Genomic DNA, 9,772 nt, shown 5'->3' with positions numbered 1-9,772 from the left:
CTAACCCTAACCCGCCCACTAATTAGTATATATACCAAGTTTCAACAATCTATGACCTATAGAACCCAAGATATACAGGATAAGAAATATCAGTCATGACAGATTCCTGTTATTTACATAAATTATAACAACACAACTCCACCCAACTCCAACCCAAGTACTACCCATCCAAAACACAAGTCCAACTTAACCATAGGAGAACCAGATATTTGCATATATATGTATATATAGTAGAGTGCAATACCGTATCTCGACGCCTGGTGGCGCTAGAGCTCCCAAACTGAGTTCAATCAACTCCCCGCCCACTAATTAGTATATATACCAAGTTTCAACAATCTATGACCTATAGAACCCAAGATATACAGGATAAGAAGGATCAGTCATTGACTCATCCCCGGTATTGGACCCTATATCCTAACCCTAACCCTAACCTAACCCTAACCCTAACCCTAACCCTAACTCTAACCCTAACCCTAACCCTAACCCTAACACCGGCGACAGCAGCAGAAACAGTGTCAGCCTCAGGGGTGTGGAAATACTTCAAAATCAATGATGACAACCCACACATTGCGAACTGCATGTAAACTGAGCTGAAAGACACAGACCAGATGCACTCTCTCGCGCATATTTCACGTAAATACAGACGGTTATGGCTTAAGTGGACGAAAAAGGTGAGTGAAAACAGGTTATGTGTCAGTATTACATCCATGGATTCGGTCTAACCCTAGCCTAATGAAATATTTGTCTGTCATTAATGTTAATAAAACATCAAAAGGTGTTAAATGAATGTGTGTGTGTATATATATATATATATATATATATACACATTCATATATATACATACACATATATATATATATATATATATATATATATATACACACATATATATATATATATATTGTGAAATAAAATTTCTCATATCATGGTCATATTGCCCATTTGTCCTGTATTCCACCATGACAAATCTGGTCACCCTAGGTTGTTTACATTGGTTCACAGTGTTATGTTATAAACATTTGTTCTGTAATATTGGTTTAGCACTTTTTGAAAGGCAGGTAAAAAAGACTTGTTCAAGTTTGTTTGTTTGGTTTTTTTGGGGTTTTTGTTTTTGTTTTTTATTATGACTTTGGTAATTATGCCCTTTGAAGGTTATTGGACACTGTGAAATTTGTGCTTTAAGTTTGTGACAAGCACATAAAAATTATTACTTTTTTTCATTGAAGAAAACTGCCTCATCACCAAAAAAAAAAAAAAAAAAACAGAAAAGAAGTACCAGAAAAAAAAAAATTTCGGTACTCATACTCAGTCCTTAAAAAATGGTATCGGTGCATCCCTTGCTAGGGTTGAGCAAAATCCAGAATTGGAGAATCAGAATGCTTTAAGTTTAAAAGTTGGAATTTGATTCAGCCAAACTCCACAGGAATTTAAACTGGAATTTGACTTGGAATGAAAGGAAGAGGAATTTACTGAAATGTAGATCATAATTGAACACACAAGTAATGCATTCTGGAAACTGAAGTGTTCTACCCTGGTCAACAAAATTATCAGTACAATGACAATCATATATATATATATATATATATATATATATATATATATATACAGTGCTCAGCGTAAATGAGTACACCCCCTTTGAAAAGTAACATTTTAAACAATATCTCAATGAACACAAAAAACAATTTCCAAAATGTTGACAAAACTTAGTTTTATATAACATCTGTTTAACTTATAACATGAAAGTAAGTGTCATGATCACCGTCTGTTCCTGTCAGTTCCTGGACTCCATTTCCCATTATCCTCCCTGCCCATCACATGCACACTCCACACCAATCACCTGTTGCCACATACATCTTAGCACACTACCTGGACTATAAAGGACTTACACACACACCACCTCACCGCGAAGTCTTGATTTGCTACGGTAGTCATTTCTGAGCGTTATTCTGTGGACTGATATCTTGTTATTACCCGGACTGTTTGTTATCTGTGAACCTCTGCCGCCTGCCCTGAACTTTGCCTGTACCCTGGACTGTGATTGTTTGCCGCCTGTCTTGATCTCTGCCTGTGACCCGTCTCTGATTCCTGCTGCCAGCCTCGACCCCTGCCTGTCCCTGACTACGGTATTGCTCTGCCCTTTCCTGTACTGCTGCTGTGTTTAAAAAAGCTGCTTATGGATCCACACACTGTTGACCCATAATTACAGTAAGGTTAATATAAGTAATATAACTTAGAGAACAAATTTTTTTCAGTTTTACTCAAATTAGGGTGATGCAAAAATGAGTACACCCCACTGAATGTCTCTGGAGCAAAACTAAATTTTAGACTACAAATGTCTAATTTAACAAGAATTCAACCACAGGTGAGTCTAATTATTCATTACACAGTTGTCCAGCAGACAGTTGACTATAAAAGGGTGTTAAAAACCCCTTCCCATTTTATGCTGTCAGCAATGGCACCACATGGAAGAGAAATGTCACAAGACCTGAGAAAGAAAATAATTTCTTTACACCAAAAAGGTGAAGGCTACAAGAAGATCAGCAAAGCTTTATTTATCAGTCAGAATACTGTAGAAAAAGTGGTACAAAAATTTAAAAAAAGATGGAACTGCAACCATCTCACAGAGACGTCCAGGTCGTCCATGGAAGTTAACTCCTCGACAGGAGCGTCTTCTGATGAGAAGGGTTGAAGAAAATCGGCATGCAAGTTCACTGCAGTTATCTAAAGAAGTAGAAAGCCAAACTGGGGTGACTATTTCCCGTGACACAATGCAGCGTACACTGCAGAGGAATGGCATGCATGGGTGCCGTCCACAAAAGAAGCCTCTCCTAAAGCCCAGGCACAAAAAAGCCGGCCTAGAGTTTGCCAGGGCCCATGCGGACAAAGATGAAGACTACTGGGACTCTATACTCTGGAGTGATGAGACCAAGATAAATGTTTTTGGAACTGATGGCTTCAAAACTGTATGGCATCGCAAAGGTGAGGAATACAAAGAAAAATTCATGGTACCTACAGTGAAACATGGTGGTGGCAGTGTCCTTATGTGGGGCTGCATGAGTGCTGCTGGTGTCGGGGAGCTGCATTTCATTGATGGCATCATGAATTCACAGATGTACTGCTCTATACTGAAAGAGAAGATGCTACCATCACTCCGTGCCCTTGGTCGTCATGCACTTTTCCAACATGACAATGATCTTAAACACACATCTAAGGCCACTGTTGGAGTTCTGAAGAAGAACAGAGTGAAAGTGATTCATTGGCTCCTGATCTGAACCCAATCAAACACCTATGGGGAATTCTGAAGAGACGAGTTGAGGATCACTCTCCATCCAGCATACAGTCTCTAAAAGAAGTCATTCTTGAAGAATGGAAAAAGATAGATGTTGCAAAATGTCGCCAACTTGTTCATTCCATGCCTAGAAGACTTGGTGCTATCATTAAAAATCATGGAGGTCATACAAAGTACTAGATGTAGTAGTTTTTGTTGTGGGGTGTACTCATTTTTGCATCACCCTAATTTGAGTAAAACTGAAAAATGTGTAATCTAAGTTATATTATTAACTTTACTTTCATGTTATAAGTTAAACAGATGTTATTTTAAACGTAGTCTTGTCAACATTTTGGAAATTGTTTTTGTGTTCATTGAAATAGTGGCTGCGTCCGAAACCGCCTACTTCTCTACTATTTAGTAGGGGAAAAGCAGTAAGTGAGCGAATAAGTATGTCCAAAGCCTTAGTAGTCAAAAAAGAGTAGGCGAAAATTACCTGGGTGACGTATTAATTCTCGTGAGATTCAGACATGTGTCTACTTAAAGTGCGTCCGAAACTGCCTATTTCTCTACTATTTAGTAGGGGAAAAGCAGTAAGTGAGCGAATAAGTATGTCCAAAGCCTTAGTAGTCAAAAAAGAGTAGGCGAAAATTACCTGGGTGACGTATTAATTCTCGTGAGATTCAGACATGTGTCTACTTAAAGTGCGTCCGAAACTGCCTATTTCTCTACTATTTAGTAGGGGAAAAGCAGTAGGCGAGCGAATAAGTATGTCCGAAACCACAGTAATAAAAGAGTAGGCAAGAAGTTCCCGGATGGCCTACTGCTTCCGCCCAGATTCTGAAGTGTTCCTCGATGGATACTTTTCTATCCCAGGAGGCCACGGGAGAGGATACGTCATAATCGAACACAGAGGAGAAAGGCGGCGCGGATGCTTTCAAATGTGAGTAAACACATTGCCTGTGTTAAAATCGCATTTGTTGAGCTACTGTAGAGTAAACTGTTGAATGTGTAAAGATGCTAGACAGCATAGTTGTGATTTTGCAGTAAAAACACGTTTTATTATGTATAGAACAGGGGAGCTTCAGTAAACACACGTTCGTCTCCAAAGTGGATTTACATGAATTGTAAACCATATACATCATAAAGATGCTTACTAAATGTTTTTTTAACATCTGACAGGAACATCTTCTTTAAGTATTATGACTTATGAGTGATGGATTATGTATTATGAGTGATGTGTGTGTGCTATTATGTAGAATTCACTGTTGTCAAAACTGTTTACATTACATGAATTAAAATAATGTAAATAAATAAATATACCTAAAATAAAAATAAGTTATCTATTGTATTTGTCCATTAGTACTGTTGATAAATTAAGGAACATTTGTGTTGGATAAAAAGTGAGTTAACACATCATCAACTACCTCAACATGTAAATGTAGTTTTGAGCACATAAATATCAGAGGAAACTTGAGTCTTGTCTGGATGTTACAGGGACAGATGATCACGTGTGTTTATCCGGTGGAGAGAGACTGATGAAGGAATGATGCCATCAAAGGCTTTGAGTGACAGAAATGAATAAAAATCTACTTAAATCTTAAGTTGTAGTTTATTTTAATTATTGCAATTTCAAACAAAGTTATTACAGCACTTTTCTGATTCTTGATGTCTGTGATGTCTAAAGTAAGATCATTTTGTTACTTATACAGAAATCAGATGACATTGTGCTGTTAAAATGATTGCATTTGTATGATGTTTGTGCATTTTTGTAGGATGTGAAATGTCCTCAGACTGGTGTGAGCACTGAGAGCCACAGCAGATCCTGGGAATGGTGTAGAGCCATGGATGAGACCCTCCATCACTCCTCCTGCCCTTACTGCCTCATCTGGACCGGATGTTGCTGTGGTCTCTTCATCCTCAGTGAGCCCAGAGCCAGCGAGAGCATCTAGAAAAAGACCAAAAGATTGAGGATGTGATTTTGGTCCAGTTTGTTCTGCTGGTTTCTGTTCATACAATGGAGCCTGACTTTCATAAGCTTCAAAAGCATCATCAAATAATGTCATGAAGCTTCTGGAATTCAGGCTCCATTGACTGATATTGTATGAACAGAAACCAGCAGGACAAACTTGATCAAAATCACCTTTTGTGTTCAGAAGAAGAAAAAAAATGAACACAGGGATTAAACAGTGTGAAGGCGAGTAAATAATTACTGAATTTATATGTTTGGGTGAACTAACCCTTTATGATCCCAAATAGAAACTGTATGAAATGTATGTATGCATTTATATTACAGTAGTACCTTGAAAAAGGTACACTAGACACTAACAAAAAAGGATTTACAAAAATCACATTTACATTTGGCAGATGCTGTTATTCAAAGTGACTTACAGTGCTCTTATTACAGGGATGATCCCCGTGGAGTAACCTGGAGTAAAGTGTCTTGATCAAGGACACACTGGTGGTGATGGCTGCGGAGATCGAACCAGCAACCTTCTGCTTACCAGTTCAGCGGTTTAACCCACTACACCACAAAAGTAATAAAGCTACAACAAAAATTAGCCTGTAATTGTAAAAATATGAAAGGAAATATGGCAAGAAACAGAATGCTGACACGAATTGTAAAATGTTTTAATCAGTTTATTTAGTCATGCTGATGGAGAGCACACAAATGTTTGGAGCAGAAACAGCAGCAGCCAGATTGTCCCGCACATCATGTCCCACTCTTGCTTCAAGGTTGTGGGGTTCAGGGGTCCATCATCATGGTCTTCCTCATCCTCTGGATCAACGATGTCCCCATTGAGAAGAGCAGCAGTGAGGGACATGATGGATGACAAAGACAGGCGAAGGTGTTCATGGTGGTCAGCTGCTTCATCAAAATAAAGCTGCAGAATTGGCACAGCTGTGTTCAGGTGGCAGTAGGATGTGGGGATCACCGCCCGCAAATACATGATTGTTAGAACAATAAGTTTGAATAAAGCTTTGTTTCATGTGCTGTTGACTTGTATATGCATTTATTTATTGTCATTGCTACTTTTTTTAATTCTTTTACTTTTTTTTTTATTAATTATGCTATTATTATCAGTAAATTTATTTATTTTATTATGCATTAATTCATTGCTCGACTGTAAATTGAGTTGTATTCACATCAGCTGTAATTGTCTAGTGTGTGTTCATGCGTAGCTATGTCATATGACAAAACATTACATTTTGCTTGTTTTACTAAAGAAGTAAAACAAAAAGTAATATAATTAAGTTTTGGTCAGCATTTATCATTATTATTGTGTGTAGGTGTTGGGGTGGGCTAGCAATGCAATTCATTCTGGGGTAATCTTAATTTTTTAAGTAGTTTATATTTATATTTTTTGAGTATAAAATCAACAGTCTTCTCCAAAGGCGAGATCTTCGAGCAGCTGTCCGACGTCTCCTTTGTGCAGACATTGCTAACACTAAGGAAAACCTGTCTAGGTAGGGTTGTCAAGTTATGGTGCTGTGAGGGGTTAGTGCACCTGTTGCTCATATCTTTATTTTTATTGCAGGACCTATAATTACATAGAAGATCAGGGAAAATACCATGGTTGTATCTTTAACAATGAACAATAATAAACAAATATGGGTTTGTATACATCATAGTTTGAGATTATATACACAGACAAAGCATGATGACGAGGTTAAATATTTTGAATACATCATCATAATGCATAAAAAGTATTATTATTATTTATAAGCCTGAGGGACGAAGCTAGAGCTATTTCAACAAGAAAAAAAGGAAAACGTAAAGGAGATTTATGCCACTTTTGCTTGTGGATGAACATTTTTGCATATAAAATAAAGAAATTAACAATATATTCACGCGAATTTGGGTTTTCGTAACAAAAAATATACTGTGGGTCACATTATTAGTTAAAAATATAAGAACTTAAAATTAACCTAAAATATATTAGTTGTACTACAATTACAAAATTACTGGGCAGCTGTTTCTTCAACAAGACCACAAAATGAGCAAGTTTAATCAATGTCAAGATATTTACAGATAGATTAATTAAACCTGTCACTCATATCTTTTAAGTTGTTGCGCTTGTGATTTAGTCGTAGGTCACATGATAACGTCAACATGGCGGATTATGTCCGGATCGCATTCATACTCAACGAGATTTGGCTATTAAGTACCTACTCTTTTAGTGCTCGTTAAGTAAGTACTTATTGAAATTAAGTACCTACTCATTGAGTAGGCGGTTTCGGACGCAGCCATTGTTTAAAATGTTACTTTTCAAAGGGGGTGTACTCATTTACGCTGAGCACTGTATATACACACACACACACACACACACACACACAAAGACTGTAGTCTTGTCACTTTGCTGGTTATATTGCTGTTGGTTTAAATATAACCACAGCTCAGCAGAAAGAAATGGATCTTTACATCAACAAAAAGCTGGAGTTCATCATATGTAACTTCTGATCAAATGCATCCTAGCATGCCACAATAGTTTTGCATTTGAGCACATATTTAAGCTAGGCAGAGCAAAATACCTAATTTTCTTAAAGAATAATGAAAGAACAATACGTTCTATATACTACCTGTCGTGAATATGGCTCCCACGGCTCATCCTCCGGACCGCCGGAGGGAGCCATCTCCGGAATATTGACTCTTTGCCATTCGGACTCCATTTCCCATAGGCCCTCATTCCTGGGACTGATTGCACTTTCACCTGCACCACATCACATACACACTATTTAAGACACGCACGCACACCATATCTTTGCGAAGTCTTGATTTGCTACGGTAGTCATTCTGAGCGTTATTTCTGTGGACTGATATCTTGTTATTACCCAGACTGTTTGTTGTCTGTGAACCTCTGCCGCCTGCCCTGAACTTTGCTTGTACCCTGGACTGTGATTGTTTGTCGCCTGTCTTGATCTCTGCCTGTGACCCGTCTCTGATTCCTGCTGCCAGCCTCGACCCCTGCCTGTCCCTGACTACGGTATTGTTCTGCCCTTTCCTGTACTGCTGCTGTGTTTAATAAAGCTGCTTATGGATCCACACACTGTTGACCTATCATTACAGAAGACTTCGCCATCCAGCGATCCAGCAGCTTGGTCACAGATTTCCACCGAGCTATCCGCTCAAGCCAATCAGTTAGCGATGCATCACCATCAACTGAACCGCCTGACGTCGCTAACAGAGGAATTGGTAAAGACGCTACAAGGCCTACGACTCACTTCCGCCGAGGTCGTCACGCCGCCTCGCGCTGCGCCTGCCACGCCTGCCTTTCCCGCCTCTCCAGTGGTGAACCCCCGCCTAGCTCTGCCAGAGAAGTTCGATGGCACACCAACGAAGTGTAAAGGTTTCCTTCTCCAATGTTCACTATACGTTAATCAACAACCCTCGCTGTATCCCACAGAAACCAGTCGCATATCCTTCGTGTGCTCTCTGCTTACCGGCAAAGCGCTGGATTGGGCCACTGCTGTCTGGAGAGATGATAGCTCAGCATTCCCCACATTCGCCGAGTTCCTACGATGATTCAGAGAGGTGTTTGAACATCCCGCGGGGGGCCAAAGTCCGGGCGATCAGCTGCTCTCTCTCTCTCAGGGCAAATCAACGGTGGCTGAGTATGCTTTGCAGTTTCGCACTCTGGTGGCGCAAACCAACTGGGTGGAAGACACATTGAAATTACTGTTTCGTCGAGGCCTGACCATGGAATTGCAAGCGGAGCTCGCCTGTCGGGATGAAGGTAACTCATTGAACTCATTCATCGAACTTTCCATTCACATTGATAATCTCATCCGCTCACGACGCCGAACGCGAGCCGCCAGTTCTACCAGTTCAAACCCTGAACCCATGCAGCTGGGCTATTCTCCGCTTCAACCCGAAGAACGAGAGTGGAGACTTCAAAGGCACCTTTGTTTGTATTGTGGTCAGGCCGGTCACTTCAAGATTAACTGCCCAGTGCGTCCCACGCCAACCAGATCCAAAGCGGTGAGTTCCTCCATCCTATCTGATTACTCACCCACCTGCCTCAAGATTCCCGTTCAAGTCAGTGTTAATGAACAAATTGTCTCCGCACAAGCCCTTCTGGACTCTGGTGCAGCTGGGAACTTCATGTCTGACACTTTCGTTAAAGAACACAATATACCCTTAACAGACTGCCATTTTCCGTTAACAGTGGAGGCGCTAGATGGAAAGCCGATCGGAGGAGGAAGAGTGGCATATATCACCGAGGAACTCGGACTGCAGATCGGAATCCTTCACCACGAACGCATACAGTTCTATGTCATTCATTCACCCAACAACCCCATTATCCTTGGTCTGCCGTGGTTTCAAACCCATGATCCACATATTTCATGGAAGGAGGGACAGATATTGCAGTGGGACGGCGCTTGCCATAAAAACTGCTTACAGCCAGTCATCCCCCTGCCAATCCAAACGGCCCAGCTGAACGAAACCAACCCCGAAAAGCTTAACATCCCCGCCGAATACGCCGATTTGGCTGTGGCATTCAG

The 9,772-nt window shown here is 40.1% G+C and overlaps 1 long non-coding RNA gene across 1 annotated transcript; it reads left to right on the top strand.

Annotated features, from left to right (window-relative positions):
• Window positions 1–1,620: 1,620 nt before the first annotated feature.
• On the top strand, window positions 1,621–7,522 carry LOC127518778 (uncharacterized). The gene is made up of 3 exons (XR_007931653.1): window positions 1,621–2,123; window positions 5,044–5,805; window positions 5,908–7,522. It is a non-coding gene; the product is annotated as an uncharacterized LOC127518778 (long non-coding RNA).
• Window positions 7,523–9,772: the final 2,250 nt, after the last annotated feature.

This window comes from Ctenopharyngodon idella, chromosome 9 (genome assembly GCF_019924925.1).
Source record: "Ctenopharyngodon idella isolate HZGC_01 chromosome 9, HZGC01, whole genome shotgun sequence".
Taxonomy (NCBI): Eukaryota; Metazoa; Chordata; class Actinopteri; order Cypriniformes; family Xenocyprididae; genus Ctenopharyngodon; species Ctenopharyngodon idella.
The sequence above is the reverse complement of the archived record's forward strand: the minus strand, read 5'-3'. Positions and strand labels throughout refer to the sequence as shown.